The sequence below is a fragment of the Microtus oregoni genome, unplaced genomic scaffold (assembly GCF_018167655.1).
Source record: "Microtus oregoni isolate MIOR12 unplaced genomic scaffold, Mior012 000008F_ref0000371, whole genome shotgun sequence".
In the NCBI taxonomy this organism is placed as follows: domain Eukaryota; kingdom Metazoa; phylum Chordata; class Mammalia; order Rodentia; family Cricetidae; genus Microtus; species Microtus oregoni.
In genome coordinates this window covers 24,649,928-24,674,360 of record NW_024543067.1, presented here as the reverse complement: position 1 = coordinate 24,674,360, position 24,433 = coordinate 24,649,928, and the positions used below count along the sequence as shown (strand labels likewise).

Here is a 24,433-nt window from a genome sequence, read left to right as displayed (position 1 = left end):
GGAAACTCCAAAGGCCAGTGGGAATGACAGAGTCCTAAGTGTAGCCATTCAGTTTGGGGCTATGTCATGTCAATGGGGTGAAGAGTCATGGCGTATGTAGACCCTGTGTGAGCAGGTTTCACCAGCTATGGGAGCTTTAAACTGGAAACAGAGGAAGTGATTTTGTTTTTGAACTTCCAGCATGTGTGTGATTATCAAGAAAGTGGAGCAGGTGGATTTAGAGCAAATGAAATGAAGCAAATAGAAAGGAGCATTTTTGGTGCCTAAGGCATTGATAACTCCAGACATACAACACCTCCCATCAGGAGCCAAAAATATACCAGGAAGCCCACTGAAGTCACCTTTATACATGTGGCTCGTGAATATTCAGATATATGAGTCAACAAGCATGATGTATAAAATGAACTGGCTTCAATCATTCTTTTGTTCCCAAGAATACCAGATATACTCATCATTTTGCACAGCAAGGTGAGGTCTTGGCCTTGGGCATATTTTGCAAATAATGTTTGAAAGTCAGGTATGGGCTAAGGCCATTTGAAAGGTTCCCAGATCTTTTGTTCAAACTAAGAGTTTGAAGTCCTTACTTTCTGTGTTTATTTCAGTGAATACTGTTTGCTGATAAAACACAATGAGAGGAATATATGATCAGTTTTACTTTCATAAGCAGCATAATAACCAAGTTTATCTATTGTTTCATTTTATTAAAAAAATCTTAAAAATAAAGTGATTGAAGTCTGATGGGTAGTAACTTTTATATAGATTGTTATCATTTAATATGTTTTAGCGCGAGAAAGTTTTGTTTGTTTTTATTTATTCATGGTGCATACAGAAGTTTCAGTTTTGTTGACTACTGTCATGTGGGTCATTTGTTAACCAGAACATATGAAAAAAATTCTTGATTTGGGATACAGTTAACCCAAGTCTCCCTGTCTGCATTTCATTTCCATTTACCGGTAGCCATAAGTTAATCTTTTCCCAGGGAAGAAAGTAATAGAGAGAAGTGATGGTGATGGTGGCTGTGGCTGGTGGTGCTGCTGGTGGTGATAGTGTGTAGAGGAAGTATGCTGGTGATGGTGAAAATGTATGTGTGGAATGCTGCTGGTGGTGATAGTGTGTAGGGGCAGTATGCTGGTGATGGTGAAAATGTATGTGTGGAATGCTGCTGGTGGTGATAGTTCATGTGTGATTTGGCTGATGGCGTTAACAACATGATGGCCATGAAGGTGATGTGATGGTAATAATAGTGGTGGTGATGAATGCGGTGGTTATGGATACGGTAGTGGGAATGGTATCTATTATTTATTTAGCTATCATTATTTGCTTTATTTCTTCTCTGTTTGTTTTAGGCTAGGTCAGAATTTATATACCCTATTCCTACCTATTTTTAAAATTAGTTTGTTTCTCAATTCTACTGATAGTAAAGTGAACACTTCTCGGTAGAAATGCCTTCTAAACATCCCACCACTGGTATAACAGAACTGAACTCCACTCTATTGCACTTGTATTTCTGTTCCATTTGATATTCTAATGCAGCACTCCATAGCAATGGGCTAACTTCAGTATGGCATGCCTTTCTGTCCTGGACATTCCAATGCAGCATTCCATAGTGACAGGCTGCTAACTTCAGTATGGCATGCCTTTCTGTCCTGTCATTTAAACAGATGAGCAGCAGCCTGAACATCACTGGCTCCTGTCACGAGGAGCAGGTGAGTAGAAAGACCACTGTGAAGCTGCCGAGGAAGGGCTTCCCAGAATCTCCCAGGCCACAAAACAAGCCATGTAGCATTTTTTCTGTGATTTATGTGACTGAAACAGGACTTAGGAGATTCAAATAATAGAACCAATCTTTCTGTTACCTTCCTGTAGGCTTTGAAATCCTCATGTATGAACTGAAGAAAGGGGCAAAATTATCCTCTGGGCATAATCCAGTTCCGACATTTATTTTGAGTAATAACATTTAATGAATATACTAACTTATATTGTAAATTACATATTGCAAATTACATATAGTAAATACATATAGTAAATTACATTGAATACATATAGCAAATGAACCTTATGGCTGACTAGGCATCCAGAAAAACAAACTTTGTATTTCTTCACAAGTCCAGTAGTTTGAGCTTCATGTAAGTTTGTTTTCCAAGGTGAAAGATACCTGTAAAACAGAGTATGGGTAGTTTTTAGTCTATGTCATCACAATATTATAATCCTAACACTAATTCATCTGTCAACCCATTTTTTCCTAGGACTTGGTAATAAGAGTTAATTCTGTCTCTACACCATTTCATTTTCAAAGCTTTCCATAAATTAATCTTTAAAATGTCACAAAGGTGGATCTAATCCAAACTCTGTAACTCTTCTTGTGTCTCCATTATTTTTCCTTGTCCATCAGAGTCTTAGAATGCTGTCATTAAAAGAGACCTAATAGGTTCTTTAGTCGAAAATCAAATGTGGTACTTGGTTCTTAACAAACATTTTTGCCAAGTTTTTATCCAATGTAGAGGGCTATACTGATTAGTTTAAAGATGTGTTCCCAACCTTTTGGTCCCACTCAATCAGAACCAAAATAGCAGGGTGATTGCTACCTGAATTCCTGGAAGCTAATCTTGATGGACCACTTAGCAAGCCAGGGAGTACCAGGAGGCAAGCTTCTGTAGTATTCAGAATGAATGTTTTGCTTGAATTGAGTGATTAGCTTTGGGGGTAATAAGGCATTTACTTTTTACTGCCTGGTCCAACCAAGAAACAGAAACCCATTACAGATGTGCAGTGAGAAAACATGAGGCAGGAAGGAAATCGCATTCCTAGATTTCCAAGCTTGCACGTGAGCAAAGCTCCACATTCATGCCACATTATCATCTCTACTGATGTCTACATGCTGCTTTTGAAAGCATCGTAAGGAAAGATCCATTTTATATTTCCTGTTTCTCCTCCTTCCTGTGATGTGGGTTTCCCCTCTGTATGCTATGAATCTATTTTACTACCATTGGTTAATAAAGAAGCTGCTTTGGCCTATGACAGAGCAGAATATAGATAGGCGAGAAAGCTAAACTGAATGCAGGGAGAAAGAAGACAGATGCCATATAGTCATCCAAGAAGCAAGATGTGAGGTAACAAACTACTATCCTTGTGGTAAAATACACAATAATAGAAATGGGTTGATTAAGGATGTAAGAGCTAGCTAGAAGTATGCCTGAGCTATTGACCAAACAGTGTTGTAATTAATATATTTTCTGTGTGATTTTTTGGGTCTTGGTGGCCAAGAAATGAAAGCACAGTCTCCATTTACATTCCTGAGAGTTGTTGGATCCAAAGTAAGACCTAGGATTCAAGCCATTCTTTTTCTTACCCAACCTGTGATGTGTAGAAAAGAAATGAGAAAAGAACTCAGTGGTTTTCCATATTATTCCTGATTTCTTTTGAATTAAGAAACCCCGATATCATGCTGAATTTTGCTTTTATAAGGTAACTGTTACAGAACAATAGACTTTGTATTGTCAGTGAAACGTAACTGCATCAGCTCACAGACCAGTTGATTTTCATGCATTAATATAAGTAGAAGCAAGAAAAGCTTGAGCAGCAATGCATGTTAGCATTTTTCATGTTTCCAAATGTATAGCCTGATTTTTCTACTTAATTAAACCATTAGGCTTTTAGATTGTGTCACACCATGTCCTACAGTCATGGACTTTCTTATTAAATCAGAAGAATGACACTACTTTTAAGTGCACAGAACTGTAAATAACTCTTTCTGAGGGCTCCTGCTCAGTGCAGTTTGGAATGGCTGTCAATCATGTCTGCAGAATGGAATTTCTCAAGTGTAGTGTTTAGTCCATGGATAGTTTTTCAAATGTCCTTTTTACTAACCCAACTGGAGTCTTTCCTCTATACCTATCCTGGCATTTCTATCCCCACTCCTTCTCTGTGAGCAGCTGAGGAACCAAGTCCAGGAAGCCTTCTATAGGAAGAAGCTAGAAAACATGTGAGCAAAGAGTTTCATAAAAAAAAAATCTAAAACAAAACCAAAAAACATGGCACAATGCTAGCAAACAGAGGCCTCTGTAGCCAGTGAAAATCAACCTGTCATGGTTTGTCCTACCCTGGAGAAGAACACCACATGGAAACACATGTTCAGTTTCCAATTCTGTCTAAAACGTGTCCTCTGTCCTGGGCAGCAGGGACATGAGCTCATCCAATTAAAATCCTGATACAGCTGAAGGAAAGCATGCTGCATGTGGCTTTCGCCTGAACACCAGGGTGACAAAGGTAAGGCTCTATTTTAGGGAAAACGACTGAGAGAGAACTCTGGAAATCATCAATGATGTGACACGAACCCTAAATAGCACATGGTTGGGAAAACAAGCTAGAGACAAAAAGTAAACCGTGACTTCAGCTGCAGATTTCTGTAAGTATGGCAGGGTGACAGAGTCCTCACTGCCCAATCAAAGCCAGGGGGGAGACTGTACTGTAGCATAGGCCTGGAAGCCCTGAGTGTAGGAGACCAGCACAGTGTCTGTTGGCTTTCAGCTTAGTTAGTTTGGGGAGCTAGATTCTCTAGGAGTATATTTTTCTCCACAGAAGCAATGCATGCCGAGCTCTTCCCTACCCCTCCATAATTCAACTTCCTGCAACAGATACTGGGGAATTCAATCCAGTCTTAGGGCCAGCAGCCAGCTTTGGGAATCCTCTAGAAGCTTTAGGGTAGTGCATTGATGTCTCCAAAAGTATACCCCTCTCTGAAGTATCCTGAAGCTTCAGAACCAGTCACCACAGCAGCTACTGCAGAAGCCCATGCATTCTTGCCCTGCTGACACTACAAGTGTTCTCATTTTAAGCCCATACCATTGTATTGCAACTGCTGGTACCCCCAAATCCCTGAAATTTCCCAAGTCTGTCTTAGGAGAAGGACCTGGAGAAGTTGTTATCCATAAACTTCTGCTTTCAAGAACATGACTACCAATGCCACAAACACTAGCTCTGCTAGCACTTATTCTGTGCAATATAAGGACATTATCCATGCATCGAGCCTCCTGTAATACACACGGAAGACATAGTAAGTCTCAAGCCTAGGACAAACTGGCTAACTGAGGTGCCCAGTAGCTTATCAAAGTGGACTCTGGATGCCAGGTCCCTAGCATCCTTCAGTCCCTACCTGTTACAGGGTCCTCCTTTCTAGCACACCCTGTCCCCAACCCTGAACTCTCCAGCCTAAAAACAATGGGCTGGGCCACCCTTTTCCCAGCTGCTCTTCCCTTATAGTCTAGCCATTTTAGCTACGTGGCCCCTTTTAGGCCTCTGGGTCACTGCTCCTGGCTCTCCTCTCTTACTCTCTCCTACCCTGTCTCCTCACATGGCCTGGCTGGTTATCTCCAATCTGGACTCTTTCAGATGCCTGCACCTCTGGATACATTTTCCTTTTATCTACAATAAACTTCCACCATACCTAGGAGCAGTCATGGCCTTCTTTTAATTCTTTTTTCATTCACAAAGAATGTGGCTACTAGTGCCACAAACCTTAATACTACCTGCACATATCCTTCAGGACATAAGAATGGCAGGAACATCAGTGATTGCATTTGCCTGGGGTTACCCCCATGGAATCTGAGGACAATTATTTCCAAATCCCACAATACAGAGATGGCTGCAGCTCCTGTCAGAAGCCCTAGTGTCTTCGGTATTCGACTGTGTGCCCTGAAGAAATGTACTTTTGGAAGCCAGTGTCTATTTCAAAATCATATAACAATGTTCATGGACTCCTTCAGTCTTGAGTAGTGAGAGTATCATTGGTGCTCTTGACATCAGTGATCGGCACATACATCACACAGCAGTTACTCTTTTGTGCTCATGAAAATCCAAAGTCAAAGGCCCTACCAAATTGAAAACCTGTAGCATAAATTCTAATTAGTCTTAATAATAAAAATCCAAAGTCAGATATTGGGGTAAATGCTGAATGATCAGAGAAGTAAAGGAGCCAGCTACTACACAGACGTTTTACCTCTACTGAATCCTCAGCTAGAAGAAGGCAAGATCCTGTCTCCACAAATTCTCAGACAGAATGGGTTATCCTGTCTCTGCAAGTCCTCAGACTAAATCTTGAACTCCTGTCTTCTCCTGCCTTATAGTCCTCTCTCAGCTCACCCATATCACTTCCTGTCTCCACCTCCCTAGTGCCAGGATTAAAGGTGTGAGCCAACACTGTCTGGCTCTGTTTCTCTTTTAGACTGACTCAATCTTGTGTAGTCCAGGTTGGCCTTGAACTAAGAGAGATCCCTCTACCTCTGCCTCCCAAGTGCTTGGATGGCTAACTAGTGTGGCTATCTCCCCACTCTGGTATTTAGAGAAGCTTTAATTGTTAAAACACAAACAAAATATTATCACAATATCCCATTTTCTATTTAATGCAAAAAAATTTCCTACAAAATTCCACAGAGATGAGAAAGCTGATGATTACATCAAATGCACAAACATGGAAGGAAGCTCAATATCTCTAGAGGTCCCAGTTTGAACTAGAACTCTGAAAATTCTAAAAATGAATTTGAAGTAATGAATCTAAGAAAACTCAGAGGCATTTAACAAAATGCAGACAGACAGCACAAAGAAATGAGAAAAAATTATGCATGAATGATAAATTCACCAGAGATATAAATAATAATAATAACTAATTATAAATCTTGGAGGTAAGAAATTGATAAAATAAAAATACAACCGATACTATCCATAATGCACTTGAATAAGCAAAAGAAAGGATATCTGAATTTGATGACAAGTATTTTGAATTATCCCAGTTCAACAGACAAGGAGAAGGAAGAAGAAGGAGCAAGAGGATAAGGTACCAGGAAACAGGAAGGGGAAAGGAGGAAACAAGGGAAGGAGGAATGAGACGTAGAATAAGATGAAGAGAAAGTGAGAGCAGAAAATCAAATGAAAGTATACATGATATGTGAAGCAGTATTGAATGAACAGATATTTACATTGTAGGACTATCACAAGTAGGAGAACAACTTGAAAATTTAGGTAATAAAATATACAAGCAATGTTAAGTTTTGTGAGGAAGGTAATTTGAGTGAGTTTGAAATTTTAGACGAAAACAGTAGAAAAATGTAGGTTAAAGAGATTAGCAGTGAGCTGACCATTGAGATTTAGAAAAGAAACAGCACAACAAGGGGCAGGCTGCATCATGAGCTGACGTGAAAACCTGAGAAAACTGTCCCCACGACACTGGTTTTGCAGGGATGAAAGGTGAAAGAATGAGAAAGAGTGGATCATAAAATCTGCTCAAGGTTTCAGAAAGCTGTGGAGGAGGAGCACAGGGCTGGACTCCCTGCACCCTGAAGGGCCGTTGAATGAAGGCTAGGATGCAGTGGAAGTTCCAGGAAGCTGGAGATGCCAGAACCCTGGCTGTCTTTCCAGGAGAGTGGAAAGTGTGGGATGTCGGCACCCCAAGGCAGAAGCAGACATGGGGCCATGGGTTCTTGGAGTCCTGATAATCTTATCACGAGCAGCAGATGGACAACATGGAGCTGCATGATGCAATGTTTCCTCTGCCAGGTTCAGGTCTTGCTTTGGTTTTCTTGCTGCCTCCACCCTAATTTCAATCTTTTGGAATCGGTATGCTTTCTCCATACCCTTGTATAGCAGAAGTCGGTAACTTTTATTTTACAGGCTTATTTTTTAATCTCACAGGAGATTTTATCTTGACAAATAAGGTATTATTTGCTTATATGTGTATGTTAGCTGTGAGACATTGACAAGCAGGCTACAATCAGTTTAGCTGCAGAGGTAAGGTAAAGAGTAAGGGACTGGGGAAAGAGATGCCCTCCCATGAAAGGGGGAGTAGTAATGGATAGATGAGGGGGATTGGAATGGCAGGATCAAACAGGATCAAACAGGAAGCTAAGGAGAGAATACGGGAGGGACAGCTAAAACTAAGGGTCATATGAATGGGTTGTCTAAAATCCTAATACAATAGAACCATCCTAAAATACATACGTATATGATGATGGTCTAAATGAAACCACCAAATATTATGGGAATTTGAGCCTGAAATGGATATTTCTTGTCAAAAAATTAAGCCTCCTGTTCTGGGAATGGGTTATACGTCCAATAGAGTTGATGGCCAATGGAACCCCATGGGAGCCTCAGAACAACTCAGGCTATTGACAGTGTTATTGATTGCTCTCCACAAACTAATGGTGAGTCACTATTGCTGAAGAAGACACCTTTACAATTCATTCACCACAAAGAGATTGTGCTGGTTCCTACCTAGAACATTCACTCCTATCAGAGACTAGTGCTCATGGTACTGGAAGACACTCTACAGGTGACCAGGAGAAAATAGTAAACAACAACCTAGCTACAAACCCTTCTGTCTACAATGATGACCTGACTGGCTGATCTTCCACGGGACCTGGACTCAATTACAGGCACCCACATGGCAGCACCATAGCAGCCTGCAACCCCCAGTTGCAGGGGATATGATATCCTCACACAGACCCCATATAGGCAAAATGCCAATGCACATAAAATAAAAACCAATAAATAATTATTTTTAAAAACTAGTAGCACTAAAATGACTCCTAACACTATTTTGCTATAGTCATAGTTCAGTGCCTTATTCAGCCACAGAAGCTTAATCCTGCAGCCAGAAAACACTCAGAGAGTGAGAGACTTTGGCACATTCAGCCCTAAATGGGATATCTCCATCAAATACCTCCACAGGCCCCCCAAAATTCTTAGAAGATGAAGTGGAAAGCTTTTAAGAATTAGAGAGGACCCGAACACACTGAACCTGATAGAAGAGAAAGTGGGAAGTACCCTACAACAGATAGGCATAGGAGATCACTTCCTATGTATATCCCCAGCAGCACAGACATTAAGGGCAACATTGAATAAATGGGGCCTACTAAAACTGAGAAGCTTCTGTAAAGCAAAGGACACTGTCACTAAGACAAAAAGGCAACCTACTGACTGGGAGAAGATCTTCACCAACCCCGCAACAGACAAAGGTCTGATCTCCAAAATATATAGAGAACTCAAGAAACTAGACTTTAAAATGCTAATTAACCCAATTAAAAAATGGGGCACTGAACTGAACAGAGAATTCTCAGCAGAGGAAGTTCAAATGGCCAAAAGACACTTAAGGTCATGCTCAACCTCCTTTGCAATCAGGGAAATGCAAATCAAAACAACTTTGAGATATCATCTTACACCTGTCAGAATGGCTAAAGTCAAAAACACCAAGGATAGCCTTTGCTGGAGAGGCTGTGGAGGATGGGGTACCCTCATCCATTGCTGGTGGGAATGCAATCTTGTGCAACCACTGTGGAAATCAGTGTTTCGGTTTCTCAGGAAATTCGGGATCAACCTACCCCTGGACCCAGCAATACCACTCTTGGGAATATACCCAAGAGATGCCCTATCATATGTCAAAAGCATTTGTTCAACTATGTTCATAGCAGTATTATTTGTAATAGCCAGAACCTGGAAACAACCTAGTGCCCTTCAATGGAAGAATGGATGAAGAAAGTGTGGAATATATACACACTAGAGTACTACGCTGCGGTAAAAAACAATGACTTCTTGAATTTTGCATGCAAATGGATGGAGATAGAGAACACTATCGTGAGTGAGGTATCCCAGACCCAAAAAGATGAGCATGGGATGTACTCACTCATAATTGGTTTCTAGCCATAAATAAGGGTCACAGAGACTACAATTGGTGAACCTAAAGTATCTAAATAAGAAGGTGAACCCAAGGAAAAACATATAGTTATCCTCTTGGCTATGGGAAGTAGACAAAATTGCCGGGGAGAAAATCTGCATCTTGGGGGTGGGGTGGGATGGGGGTAAGGGAAGATGGGGAGAGAAAAAGTAGAAGGGAAGGAGGGGGGGACTTGGGGAAATAGGAGGATTGGGATAAAGGAAGGTTGGACAGGGGAGCACGGAAGCACAATTCTTAGTTAAGGGAGCCACCTTAGGGTTGGCAAGAGACTTGACCCTAGAGTGGCTCCCAGGAGCCCATGGTGATGTCCCCAGTTGGTCCCTTGGGCAGCTGAGGATAGGGAGCCTGAAATGACCCTATCCTATAGCAATACTGACGAATGTCTTGCATATCACCATAGAACCTTCATCTGGTGATGGATGGAGCTGGAGACAGAGACCCATACTGGGGCGCTGGACTGAGCTCCCAAGGTCCCAATGAGGAGCGGAAGGAGGGAGAGGATGAGCAAGGAGGTCGGGACCACGAGGGGTGCGTCCACCCACTGAGACAATGGGGCTGATCTATTGGGAGCTCACCAAGGCCAGCTGGACTGTGACTGAAAAAGCATGGGATAAAACCGGACTCTCTGAACATGGCGAACAATGAGGACTGATGAGAAGCCAAAGACAATGGCTCGGGGTTTTGACCCTACTTCATGTTCTGGCTTTGTGGGAGCCTAGCCAGTTTGGATGTTCACCTTCCTAGACATGGACGGAAGGGGGCGGACCTTGGACTTTCCACAGGGCAGGGAACCATGACTGCTCTTTGGACTGGAGAGGGAGGGGGAGAGGAGTGGGGGGAGGGGGAGAAGTATGGGAGGAGGGGGAGGGAAATGGGAAGCTGGGAGGAGGCGGATACTTTTTTTTTTCCTTTTCTCAATAAAAAAAATATGACATCTAAAAAAAAAGAATCAGAGAGGATGGAAGACATCAAGGAATAAAAAGTTCTTTAGACACTGCATGACTTACTGACATGTGACCCCACAGAGACTGTCATGGCTACACAGGCCTGCACAGGTCTGTATCAGATGGGATCTCAGTGTGGGTAGTAGAAATGGATACAGGCCCCCATTTCTAACCCAGAAGATATGTCTCCAATTCTATAAGCACTTGCAAATGAAAATTAGTTTTCTCCAACAGAGTCTCACTGGGGGACATAACTTGCTCTTAAGGGCACTTTTAGGGAGTTTTTGGGTTTTGTCTCAATGTTAAGTCAGGTCACTTATTTATTTTGAATTGTTAGTTAAAGTTTTACTTCAGTTTGTTTTTGTGCTTTTTTACATTTTTTCTCTTATTGAAAGTATATTCTTTTTTCTTATACAATATATCCTGATTATAGTCTCTCCCCACCTCTCTTCCACTCCCTTTCTGTCTCTCCTCAGAAAACATCAGGTTACCAAGACACAACAATCAACCATAACAAAATAAAGTATAGTAAGATGAAGCAATAACTATCATATCTAATTTGTCCATGGAAACTCAAGTGGAGGAAAATAATCCCAAGATCAGACACAAGGGTCAGAGACCCACTTGATCTCATAATCAGGAGTCTGATAAAACACTAAGCTTACAGCTGTAATACAACCACAGAGGATGTGGTGCTATCCTTGATGCTGAAGGTAGACAGAAGAAGGATGGATCCTGTTTTCCCATCCATTCTGTTACTCTGTCTGTGTCTTCTTGGGGGGAGAATTGAGACCATTAATATTGAGAAATTTAATTGTTCAATGATTGTTTATTTCTCTTATTTTGTTGTTATTGTTGTTTTGGTGTTGATGTGTGTATATTCAGAGTTTTCTGTGGTTGAATAGCTGGACTCTAGTAGAGACATATTGTTCTAGCTATTATTGATTGTGTTTTTATGCTGGCATCTAGGCATCTGGGTTTGGTATAATTATAGGTCTGAATGTTGATTTTTGAATTTGCCTTTGTTGGGTGCATGTTCCTTGGTTTCTGTTTCCTCTCTGGACTTTTGGAGAGTATAATGGCTGTGTGTTGCTATTTTTCCTGGCCTGCTCAGTTGATGTGTTCACCAGGGCATGCCTTCTGGTGTTGGAGGTTGGGTAACTAGGATGAGTTGGAGGGAAAGGAAAGTTGAAGAAGGTCTTTGTGATCCCTTGGGAATGGGGTCAGAGAGGAAATGGAGACCACAGTAGCTTTCCAGGTACAGAGCTGAAGATGAGACTGCAGGTTTCCAGCTATAAAGTTGGAGATGAAATTGGGAGGATAGGATGAGGATCGGATCTCAGGAGCAGTAGGAGATGTTTGGCTCTGCCTTCAGTCTACTTGTTGCTTTGGGAGGAGCAGCCCTTGGATTGACAGGGGATATCTGTTGGGTTTGGGGCATGGAGGAAAGCAAAAGAATGTGTGGAGAAAGGTTAGAAGGAAAAGATCTTTGGGATCCACAGGAGATAAGATGGAGTAGGGATGCTACTGCAGGTGTTCGGCTGGGGTGAGACTGGCGGTTTGAAGCTGGCACAATGGAGAGAAAAGACATGGTCGATAGGCAGCCTACCTGGCTTTCTGGCAATTGTGGCCTGTGGCTTAGCAGGGAGTGATTGCTGGAGTGGAGGGGGGTACGATATATTAACTGAGTGGATGTGGGGGGAGGGAGGGTAGGAGGAGATGATCTGTGGGATCCACAGGAGATGTCAGTGGGGGTGGGGATGGGGGTGAGAGGGAAGGCTGCATCTGGTGTTCTGTTGCAGAGGAGGAGACTGGGGGATTGGGTTTGGGGAAACAGAGAACATAGAAAGAACAGAAGTTCTGAGGGCAGCCTACCAGGTGTTCTGGCAGAATGGCCTGTGGTTTATCTGAGGGTCAATTTTTAAAAATTATTTTACCTTACAGATTCTTTGCCTATGTAGTATAGCTTTAGATTTTCTGGTTTTTATGGGATTCCTGTATGTGTCAACTTGTATGTCTTTGCACTTATATGTATTTCTTGTGCTTTTTGTTTGACTCCTTTTCTTCTGTTTGTTTTGTCTTATTTTCACTTATTTGTTCTTCTTTTCTGCTGTCTTAGGCTATATGACTGGGTTGATTTCCCACTCCATCCACTTGAAGTCTTGCCTAGTCACAGGAGATGTTAGGAGTTTTAGCTGGGGTCATTCTTGTGGATTTCTGGAAGATTCCCTTGTGCTAGGTTTTTACATAACCCTGAAATGCCACCCCCTTTCCAGTAATCTCTTTCAGTTCTCTCCCTGTCTGTCTCCCCCCACCACGACCTGATTACTCATGTTTCCATCCCCACCTGCTCACAGTCTACACACAAAATCCCTTCTATTTCCCCTTCCTAGGGAGATTTGGGCATCCCCTTTGAACACTACTGTTATTTAGTTTCTCTTAGTCTGTGGATTGTAACAGAGCCTATTTTATAGTTAATATTTTACATATGAGTGAGTGCATACCGTGTTTGTCTTTCTGGGTCTGGATTACCTCACTCAAAATGATTTTCTTCTATTTCCATCTAGTTGCCTTCAAATGTCATGATGTCATTGTATTTAACAGCTGAGTAATACTCCATTGTGTAAATGTATTATATTTTCTTTATCCATTCCTCAGTTGGTGTTTTCAGTTTCTGACTATTACAAATAAAGCTTTTATGACCACAGTTGTCATAGAAGTGTCATTGTGTTATGATCGAGCATCCTCTGGATCTTGTGGTAGATTAACTTCTTGTTTCCTAGGAACTGCCATATTGATTTCAAAGTAAATGTACAAGTTTGCAGTCCCACCAGCAATGGTGGAGTGTTTCCCTTGTTCCACATCCTCTCCAGCATAAGCTGTTACTTGTGTTATCTTTTTTTTTTTTTTTGGTTCCTGTCCTGGAACTAGCTCTTGTAGACCAGGCTGGCCTCGAACTCACAGAGATCCGTCTGCCTCTGCCTCCCGAGTGCTGGGATTAAAGGCGTGCGCCACCACTGCCCGACTTGTGTTTTTTATCTTAACCATTCTGACAGGTGTAAGATGGAATCTCAGAATTGTTTTGATTTTTAATTCCCTGATGGCTAAGGATGTTGAACAATTTTTTAAAAAGTGTTTCTGAGCCATTTAAGATTCCTCTGTTGAGAATTCCCTATTTAGGTCTCTACCCCATTTTTAATTGGATGATTTGTTTTTTGATGTCTGGTTTATTGAGTTCTTTATATAGTTTGGAAATCAGTCCTCTGTCAGATGTGGGCAATTTTTTGCTACTCTGTAGGCTGCCATTTTGTCCTTCTGACCATGTCCTTTGTCTTACAGATGTTTTTCAGCTTCGTGAGGTCCCACTTATTAAATGTTGACCTTAGCGTCTGCACTCTTTGTATCCTTGTTCAGGAAGTTCTCTACAGTGCCAATGAGTTCAAGGTTATTTCCCACTTTCTCTTTTATCTGGTTTAGTTACCAAGATTTATGTTGAAGTCTTTTATTCACTTTGACTCGAGTTTTGTGCCGGGTGATCTATCTGCATTCTTCTGCATGCTGACTCCAGTTATGCCAGCACCATTTGTTGAAGATGCCTTCTTTTTTCCACTGTATAATTTTGGCTTCTTTGTGAAAAATTAGGTGCCACGGTTATGTGGATTTATGTCTGGGTCTTCAGTTCAATTTCATTGATCCACCTGTCTGTTTTTATGCCAATACCATGCAGTTTTTATTATTATAACTTAATAGTAGAGCTTGAAATCAGGGATGGTAATGGATCTGAAGTTCTTTTATTGTACAGGATTGTTATAGCTATCCTGGGTTTTTTGCTTTTCCATATGAAGTTGATCATTATTCTTTCAAGGCCTGCAAATGATTGTGTTGGGATTTTGATGGAGACTGCATTGAATCTATAGATGGCCATTTTTACTATGTTAATTCTAGTGATCCATGAGCATGGGAAATCTTTCCATCTTCTGATATCTTCTCTAATTTCTTTCTTCAAAGACTTAAAGTTCTTGTCATACAAGTCTTTCACTTGCTTGGTTAGTATTACACTAAGTTGTTTTATATTACTTGAGGCTATTGTAAAGGGTATTGATTCCTTGAATTCTTCCTCAGCTCATTTATCATTTGTATACAGGAAGGTTATTGAGTTTTTTAAGATGAGTTTGTATTCAGCCACTGACTAAAGGTGCTAGGAGTTCTCTGATAGAATTTTGAGGGTAACTTTTATATACTATCATATCATCTGTGAATAATGATACTTTGACTTCTTCTTTTCCGATTTGTATCTCCTAGATTTCCCTTGATGCCTAAATTGCATTACTAGAACTTGTTATTAGTACCATATTGAATAGATATGGCGAGAGTGGACAGTCTTGTCTCATGTCTGATTTTAGTGCAATTGCCTTGAGTTTCTCTCCATTTAATTTTTTTTTAAAATTTATTTATTTATTAAAGATTTCTGTCTCTTCCCAGCCACCGCCTCCCATTTCCCTCCCCCTCCCCCAATTAAGTCCCCCCCCCAGCCCGAAAAGCAATCAGGGTTCCCTGTCCTGTGGGAAGTCCAAGGAACCCCCCACCTCCATCCAGGTCTAGTAAGATGAGCATCCAAACTGCCTAGGCTCCCACAAAGCCAGTACGTGCAGTAGGATCAGAAACCCATTGCCATTGTTCTTGAGTTCTCAGTAGTCCTCATTGTCCGCTATGTTCGTTGGCTAAAAGCTTCCTGTAAACTGCTTTTATTGTGTTTAAGTATGCCTTTATATCCCTGATTTGTCCATGACTTATATTATAAAGGGGTGTTAGATGTTTTGTTAGAGGCTTTTTCAGCATCTAATGAGATAACTATGTTTTTTTTCTCTCTCAGTTTGTTTATATCATGGTCACATTGACAGACTTTTGTATCTTAACCATTCTGAATCTTGGGGACGAAATATATTTGAACATGGTGGATCATCTTTTTGATAATCTCTGGGATTCAGTTTGTGAGTATTTTATTATTTTTGCATCGATGTTTATGAGTAAAATTGTTCTGTAATTATCTTTTTTGGTTGAGTCTTTGTGTGGTTTGGGTAGCAGGAAAAATTTCTCATAGGAAGAATTTGGCAATGTTCCATTTACTTATATTTTGTGAAATTATTTGAGGAGCATTGATATTAGGTCTTTTTTTGAAAGTCTGGTAGAGTTCGGCACAAAAACTATTTTGCCCTGGGTTTTTTATGTTTGGGAGATTTTAAATGACTGATCTATTTACTTAGGGGTTATAGGTCTATTTAAATTGTTTATAGGTCCTGGTTTAACTTTGGTAAGTGATATCTATCAAGACATTTGCCCATTTCTTTTAGATTTTCTGGTTCTGTGAAGTACAGGCTTTTGAAGTATGATTCTCTGGATTTCCTCAGAGTCTGTTGTTATGGTCTGCTTTTTGTTTCTGATTTTGTTAATTTGGATATACTATCTCTGCCTTTTAGTTAGTTTGGGTAATGGTTAATCTATTTTGTTGACTTTCTCGCAGAATCAATGCTTTATTTCAATGATTCTTGATGTTCTCTTTGTTTCTATTTTATTCATTTCTGCCCCTACACCTTTATTTCCTGCTATCTACTCCTCTTGGGAATATAGTGCTTCTTTTTGTTCTAGAGCTTTCAGCTGTGTGACAGTATACTATCTTAATTAGATAAGCAGTGCACAGAATATCTTTCTTCACAGAAAAGTCCATCAGATATGCTAGGACTGTAGACTGAAGGTGGATGCTACACCTTCAGTGGAACTTTGGGTGACTCTCCAGGCAGTCAGCTGTTTCTGTCAATACTCAAATTTTTGGGGGAAGTTATTTGCTTGCACTTCCTGCATACTCAGTTAATACTATTTCCTTCTTGGGTCTCTTAGGTAGCTGAAAATTAGATAGTTATTGTTACAGCTACAGTTACAGTTATTGTTATAGTTATAGTCTCCATTGTTTACGAGACTCAGAAAAGAAATTTACTAAAGAAATGTGAGGTATATAAGGCTGAGAGATATCAAAAGATATTTTTGGATGGTAATGCAAGTTGAGGTGGAAAGTAAATTAGGTACAAGACTTTGGACTCACCAAGATAGGATAGATATTGAGTATTTTCTCTAAATTTATCAAATGCAAAGGGAATAGACATTGCTCATGTATTTATGCCCTGTATATAGTTATTGTACTTGCTGTACATAGTTTTTTTATATTAGTTATACTCTTTTTTTATTTTAGACAAAAAGGGAAGTGCAATGGCATTTAATTTGCATTTTAATAAATAAAGCTTGCCTGAAGATCAAAGAGTGAAACAGCCCTACTTGTCAGCCTTACATTCCAGGCAGTGTTAACACACACCTTTAATCCCAGTAGCTACACTAAGTGCTATAGAAACCAAGTGGTGAATGCTTTCAATTCCAGTGGTGCACACCTTTAATCTCAATCCTAGGGAGAAATATAAAATGGGAGGAGACAGTTCACAGACAGTCTCATTCTGAGATTTCTGGAGGCAGGATCGCCTTTTCAGACTGAGGTCAAGGTAAGAGCCAGTGACTGGCTGTTTTGCTTTTCATATCTTCAGGTTAAACCTCAATTTCTCTCTCTGAGTTTACAAGTGTGGATGCCCTTGCACTTGGGGCAAAGATGTTCAGAGCTAAGACTTCATCTTGATGAATTTTCTTTTAAGATAAAGGAAATATGAAATGTTTCAAGAATATGAAGTGTACTACTCTACTTTTTTTAAATTAATTTTACTTTGAAGTCTATTCTGTTAAATATTAGGATAGCTGCACTAGCATGCTTCTTGGGTCCATCTGATTGGAAAAATCCTTTCCCAGCTCTTTACTCTGAGGTTATGTCTATCTTTGGAAAGAGGTGTGTTTCTTATGTGCACCAGAATGATGGACCATGATTTTGTATACATTCTATAAGCTTGTATATTTTATTGGTGAATTGAACCCATTCATACTGAGGGATATTAACGACCATTTATTGCTAATTCCTGTTATTTTTTTGTTGTTGGTAGTGGTGGTGAAAATGTGTTTTGTGTGTGTGTGTGTGTGTGTGTGTTTCTATTTGTTTCCCTTCTTTGGGTTTTGATGGTGTGAGATTATCTATTTTCTGTGTTTTCATGGGTGTAGTTAACTTTTTGGGTTTGGAGTATTCCTTCTGATACCTTCTGTAATGCTGGATTTGTGGATAGATATTGCATAATTTGACTTTGTCATGAACTGTCTTGTTTTCTCATTCTATAGTAATTGACAGTTTTATTGGCTACTGTAGTCTGGGCTGGCATTCATTGTATCTTAGAATATGCAAGACATCATCAGTCCAGGCCCTTCTGAATTTTAGGGACTCTGTTGAGAAGTCTAGTGTGATTCTAATAGATCTACCTTTATATGTTATTTGGCCTTTTTTCCTTGCTGTTTTTAATATTCTTTCTTTGTTTTGTATGTTTAGTATTTTGATTACTATGCGGCATGGAGATTTTCTTTTTTGATCCAATGTTTGTTGTTTTGTAAGCTTTAGAAAAATTTCCTTTTACAATTTGGTTAAATATATTCTCTAGGTTTTTGAGCTGGGATTCTTTTCCTTTTTCTCTTTCTGTTATTCTTTGGTTCAGTGTTTTCATGGTGTCCCAGATTTCGTGAATATTTTCTGTTAGGAATATCTTAGATTTAACATTTTCTTCAACCAATAAATTTATTTCCTCTATCTTGTCTTTAGTGCCTGAGAGTCTGTCTTCTTTCTCTTGCATTCTGTTGGTAATGCTTGCATCTGTAGCTCCTATTCACTTACCCAGATTTACCATTTCCAGGATCACCTCCATTTGTGATTTCTTTGTTGCTTCTATTTTCATTTTCAGGTCTTGAACTGTTTACTTCACCTGTTTGTTGCGGGAGGTCCTCCCACTCCTCCAGCCTATAGCTGCTGAGATACCAGCCCATTGGGGCGTGGTCTCTCTCCCTTTAAAAAAGCGGCCACTTCCCTCTCCTCTCTCTCTCTTCACTTCCTGCTCCCTTCCTGGTTGCGCAGAGGACTGACGGTGATCTGTAAGTTTTTTCCCCCTTTAAATAAATACCACCCTATTAATCATAATTCCAAACTGGTGTGGCATTGTTTATGACTTACGCCTTCAGTTGGCACCCAACATTTGGTGTTACCCCCCCCCCCCCCCCCCCCCCCCCCCCCGCTCTTGGCGCGAACCTCCCTTCCTCAGCTGCAGCCTGTGCCTTGCTGCGGCCTTGTGGTGGCGGGCTTGTTGGCGGCAGCCTTGTGGCCTGTGTCTTGTGTGTAGAGCCAGCAGCTTAATACTTCCAGTCCCCACGCACCCTGTCGTCTGCCTCCCCACGTGGATTTAAACTCCACAGGCCTGCGTAGTCTCTGCCTGCGTGGTTTGCTCTTTTCTGAGTCGTTTTTAAATCTTCCTTGAAAGCACAGCTCTTAAGTGGCGCGAACCAGAGCATGCAGTTGCTGAAAGCTGCAACCCTTCAGGGTGACTCTGTCACGTGGAAGCATAAGTGGCTTCCAGGTTGCTCTTCTCTACCCCTGGATTCTGGGTTTCTGGTTCCATCTCTGGAATTGATTTAATTACATTTACTTTGTTGAGAAACTTGCATTTTCCAGTTTTTTTTGTTTTTGTTTTTTAATTTATTTATTTATTAAAGATTTCTGTCTCTTCCCCGCCACCACCTCCCATTTCCCTCCCCCTCCCCCAATTAAGTCCCCCCCCCCCAGCCCGAAAAGCAATCAGGGTTCCCTGTCCTGTGGGAAGTCCAAGGAACCCCCACCTCCATCCAGGTTTAGTAAGTTGAGCATCCAAACTGCCTAGGCTCCCACAAAGCCAGTGCGTGCAGTAGGATCAGAAACCCATTGCCATTGTTCTTGAGTTCTCAGTAGTCCTCATTGTCCGCTATGTTCAGAGAGTCCAGTTTTATCCCAGGCTTTTAACATCTACTAAGGCACTGAAACAGGACCCCATTTTCATCGCGACTCAGCAACAGCGCCACCTGCTGGATAATAGGTAATATGGCAGTTTTCGTTTCTAACGCAAATTTTACTGCTTTGTTTTCACTAATACAATGGATTAGTAAATTTATATTTACTAATACAATGGATTACATCATACAAGGTTTATATGATTATGGGGATACCTTAATTTGCTTGTTACTAGGTTTCAGTTTTCTTTTCCATATTCTATCATTAAGGAAGAATATGGCACTCCTAAGAGCGATTGAATCTTTATGTACTAATAATGAACAGAAGAATATGGCACTCCTAAGAACGATAGAATCTTTACAAACTAATAATGAACAGAATAATATGGCACTCCTAAGAACGATAGAATCTTTACAAACTAATAATGAACAACTAATTGACAGGATTAAAATTATTGAAAATCAGAGGTTATCTGAACAAGTGGATACTATGACAGACAAAATTGACTCCATATCCAAGGGTATTAGAAAGTTACCTGAAAGGGTTCAGGCTGTTGAATTTGACCTTCAGACTTTATCACAAAGTTTTGATAAGGTAACAGACAGAATGTACCTCCAAGATGGGAATCTACATGATATACAAGAAAAGTTTAAGGAGGACATGTTATCTTTGAAGGAAAAAATTAAAGCTTTGGAATCACAGGTGCAGAATGGGGACCAAAAAATTGATACCTCAGTGAAATCACTAGAAATATATACAGGTCAGGAGATTCAGGATTTAAGAGAGACAATGATAAAAAGATTTGAAAAGATTGGAGAAATTATTGCAGCGGGTGAGCAGAGTAAGGAGGCACAAGGACAGGATACAATGCCTCCACCAGCTATTAGAACTGGCTTATCCAGGGTTCTAGCAACATACCCTATACTTAATTCTGACAAAGCATCAACTTCTAAAGGCTCAAAGGGAGTCAGAGAAGCTAGATGGATGCCAATAACAATGAATGATCTGAAAGAAATTAAGCAAGCTGTTGTTAATTTTGGCTTGCACAATGCATATGTAAAGGAAATGATAAGGACTTGGGCTTCTAATGCTAGAGCTACCCCCCATGATTTCCATCAGTTAGTGTCTGCAGTTTTAGATACTGGACCTTCCTTGATGTTTGGAATTTATTTCAGAGAAGAATCCAAACATATGGAACAGCAAAGAAGAGCAAAGGGTGTTGAGGTTTCCCAAGATCAAATTCTTGGTGTAGGAGAATATGCTGATCCACAGGTCCAAGCTCTTTATGATGATGAAGTACTGTGTCTATGTCACCAAGCAGCTTTAAATGCTTGGAATAGGATACAAGATCCAGCAAAACGGGTTGAATCATATACCAGAATGAGGCAGGGACAGAGAGAACCCTTTATTGACTTTTTGCAAAGATTAATTAAGGCTCTGGACATAGGGGTAACAGACCCAGAAGCTAGACGAATACCTTTTGAATTTCTAGATTTTGAGAATGCAAATATAGAATGCAAAAAGGTAATTGGGCCTTTAAATTCTAGATCAGCACCTATGGATGAATGGATTCAGCATACGATGAATGTTGAGACGTTTAGCTATAATGATGAATCTTGGGTAGGAGAAGCGATTTCCAAAGCAATGAGGAGACATCAAACTGCCAGGTGTTTTAATTGTGGTAAATTAGGACATTTGCAAAGGGATTGCAGGCAAAGAATTTCTAGGAATAATATCTCTTCTGGGAATGACAAAAATAGGAGACCTCGGCCTTCAGGTATATGTAGGAGATGTGGTAAAGGCCGGCACTGGTCCAATGAATGTAGGTCAACAACAGACAGAGGGGGCAATCCGATATCATCGGGAAACTCCTTGGGGGGCCTCTCTCAGGCCCCCAAGCCAACAGTGGCCCAGTCATTCCCAGTCACAGTGGAGAACATGCCTCACCAAGAAAATTAAAAGCTCCAATTTCTGCTGTAAAAAGTAATACTGGTCTAAATGATGAATTACGTGTGGAGGATGAGTCAAAAAACCCAGTAGGACAGAGTAAACGTATATTTTGGCAGACTTCTATTAATGATCAAAGACCAAAGCTAAGAGTCTGTATAAATGGCACTTTTATTGAAGGCTTATTAGACACAGGTGAGGATGTAAGTGTCATTACCCCAGAATCTTGGCATCCAAATTGGACTCTTCAAGAGGTAGATGTTCAGTTCCTGGGAATTGGAACCCTATCTCGTGTAAAACAAAGCACAAGATGGGTTGAATGCATAGAGCCTGAAGGGCAAATAGGAAGACTAAGGCCATATATAGCCAATATTGCCATAAATTTATGGGGCCGTGACCTGCTACAGCAATGGAATACCCAGATTAACATTCCTGTAGTTCCAGGAACTCATAATTCTGGGAAGGATATGATGAGGTATTATGGTAAAAGGTCACCAACCATTCAGGCTGTACAAGAACATACAGCAAATACCAAACCTTTAGAGGTACCAACAGCCCTACCTTTAAAATGGCTAACTGAGAAGCCAATATGGATCAAACAGTGGCCTCTAGCTGAAGATAAACTACAGGTATTGAAACAGTTGGTGCAAGAGCAACTAGATGCTCACCATATTGAAGAATCAACCAGCCCTTGGAATTCTCCTGTGTTTGTTGTAAAAAAGAAATCTGGTAAATGGAGAATGTTGACAGATCTAAGAGCTGTCAACAAAGTAATTCAACCTATGGGCCTACTACAATCTGGAATTCCTTTGCCTTCTCTGTTACCAAAAGGATGGCCTCTTATAGTTATTGCTTTGAAAGATTGCTTTTTCACTATACCATTACAAGAAAAGGATAGAGAAAAATTTGCCTTCACAGTGCCTACTTATAATAATTCTCAGCCTAATAGGAGATATCAATGGACTGTCTTCCCACAGGGTATGCTCAATAGTCCTACATTGTGCCAATATTTTGTAAGTAAGCCATTGGAAATAATTCGTAAACAATTCCCCAGGTCCATAATTTATCATTACATGGATGACATCTTGTTATCTGATTTAAATAAAGATACTTTAGAAATAATGTTTGAAGAAGTAAAGAAAGTCTTGCCTAGGTGGGGATTACAAAAGATTCAAAGAGGAAATTCTATTAATTACCTTGGTTACAGAATAGGGTTAGAGAAAATTAAAACACAAAAGACACAAATTAGGAGAGACCAGTTAAAGACTCTTAATGACTTCCAAAGATTGTTAGGAGACATTTCCAGTCTACAACCAGCTGTTGGGATAACATCTGATCTAATAGTTCATTTAAACAAAACCTTAGATGGGGATAAAGATTTGAATAGTCCAAGAAAACTGACAGCTGAAGCAGAAAAGGAACTGACAATGATTGAGGAAAAATTACAGGAGGCACATGTGGATAGGGTGAACCCAAATCTTAGCTGCATCCTAGTCATATTGCCTTCCAGAATTTCTCCTACAGGGATTCTAATGCAGAGGGAAGATATTATTTTAGAGTGGATATTTATACCTAATAAACCAAGTAAAAAATTAAAAACTTATGTGGAAAAAGTCTCTGAATTAATTATAAAAGGTAAGCTGAGACTTCGTCAACTAGCAGGTGTAGACCCAGCAAAAATTATAGTGCCTTTTACTACTGAAGAAATAAAAAAGTTATGGGAAGACAATGAACCATGGCAAAGAGCTTGTGCTAATTTTTTGGAAGAAATTAATAGCAACTATCCCAAAAGTAGTAGACTTAACCTCATAAAAAGAACTTCTTGGATTCTTCCTAGAATTGTACATGATGCTCCAATAACTGGAGCCCATACGTTCTATACTGATGCAAATAAATCAGGGAAAGCAGGTTACAAGTCAGATGAATTGAGTGAGGTGGAACAAACCCTTATAATTCTGTCCAGAAGGCAGAATTATATGCCATTCTTATGGTGCTAAGGGGTTTTAAAGAACCTCTTAATATAGTTACAGATTCACAATATGCAGAAAGAGTTATCTTGCATATTGAAATCGCTGAATTTTTACCAGATGACACAGAGTTGACTTCATTGTTTATCCAGGAACAAGACATAATCAGGAACAGGCTTTGCCCGATATACATAACACACATTGGTCCCATACAGGTCTGCCTGGTCCTCTAGCCCAAGGCAACGCTGAAATTGATCAATTCTTGATTGGAAGTGTGTTGCAGGCCTCAGAATTTCATAAGAAGCATCATGTCAATAGTAAAGGCCTAAAGAAAGAATTTTCCATTACTTGGCAACAGGCTAAGGACATTATAAAGAGATGTCCTACTTGTTCTTTCTATAATCAAGCACCATTGCCTGTAGGGAGTAACCCAAAGGGTACTAAGAGAAATGAAATCTGGCAGATGGATGTGTTCCACTTTATGGAATTTGGTAAATTAAAATATGTACACCACACCATAGACATGTATTCAGGTTTTCAATGGGCTACTGCCCTGAGCTCAGAAAAGGCTGATTCAGTAATCACACATTTTTTGGAAGTTATGGCCATCATGGGTATACCTGCACAAATAAAGACAGATAATGGTCCAGCATATGTATCTAAGAAAATGAAACGCTTTTTTGATCATTATAATATAAAACACATTACAGGTATACCAAATAATCCTACAGGTCAAGCAGTTATAGAAAGATCAAATCATACTATAAAGGATATGCTGAGCAAACAGAAAGGGACCAAAAATACCCCCAGAAATAGATTTCATAATGCTTTATTAACCTTGAATTTTCTTAACGCTAATGAGAAAGGAACTACAGCAGCAGAAAGACATTGGATAATGGAAAAGTCTGCT

General features: G+C 40.1%; 1 long non-coding RNA gene across 1 annotated transcript in view; it reads left to right on the top strand.

Annotated features, from left to right (window-relative positions):
* Nucleotides 1-2,057: 2,057 nt before the first annotated feature.
* LOC121451731 overlaps nt 2,058-24,433 on the top strand; it is a 68,850-nt gene continuing 46,474 nt past the window's right edge. Inside the window, exons 1-2 of the long non-coding RNA XR_005974753.1 lie at nt 2,058-2,157; nt 3,392-3,393. This is a non-coding gene — a long non-coding RNA (uncharacterized LOC121451731). The remainder of the gene's footprint in view (nt 2,158-3,391; nt 3,394-24,433) is intronic.